At 49.8% G+C, this 231-nt stretch overlaps 1 long non-coding RNA gene across 1 annotated transcript in view; it reads left to right on the top strand.

Moving 5' to 3' along the window:
- The first annotated feature begins 53 nt into the window (after positions 1-53).
- LOC119591666 overlaps positions 54-231 on the top strand; it is a 956-nt gene continuing 778 nt past the window's right edge. Inside the window, exon 1 of the long non-coding RNA XR_005230371.1 lies at positions 54-149. This is a non-coding gene — a long non-coding RNA (uncharacterized LOC119591666). The remainder of the gene's footprint in view (positions 150-231) is intronic.

The raw sequence follows: 231 nt of genomic DNA, 5'->3' as shown, positions 1-231 counted from the left end.
TTTACATGAGCTATTGCAACATCTTAGCGACTTGACCTTCATTGCACCACTGACCAATAGGTGGCGCTGGTGCTGGAACTGCTGGCGGGGCTAACAACGCAGCGGCACAAACGGCTCCCACGCAACAGATAGCGACGTAACACAGCATGGTAGGTGTGTAACAGGTGTTTTAGTGCTGTCTGTCTGTTTCTCTGTCTGTCTGTCTTTCTAAGTTGTCTCTTCTTGTGTGTG

Source organism: Penaeus monodon, chromosome 29, assembly GCF_015228065.2.
Source record: "Penaeus monodon isolate SGIC_2016 chromosome 29, NSTDA_Pmon_1, whole genome shotgun sequence".
NCBI classification, from domain to species: Eukaryota; Metazoa; Arthropoda; class Malacostraca; order Decapoda; family Penaeidae; genus Penaeus; species Penaeus monodon.
This window is presented reverse-complemented; position numbering and strand designations above follow the sequence as displayed.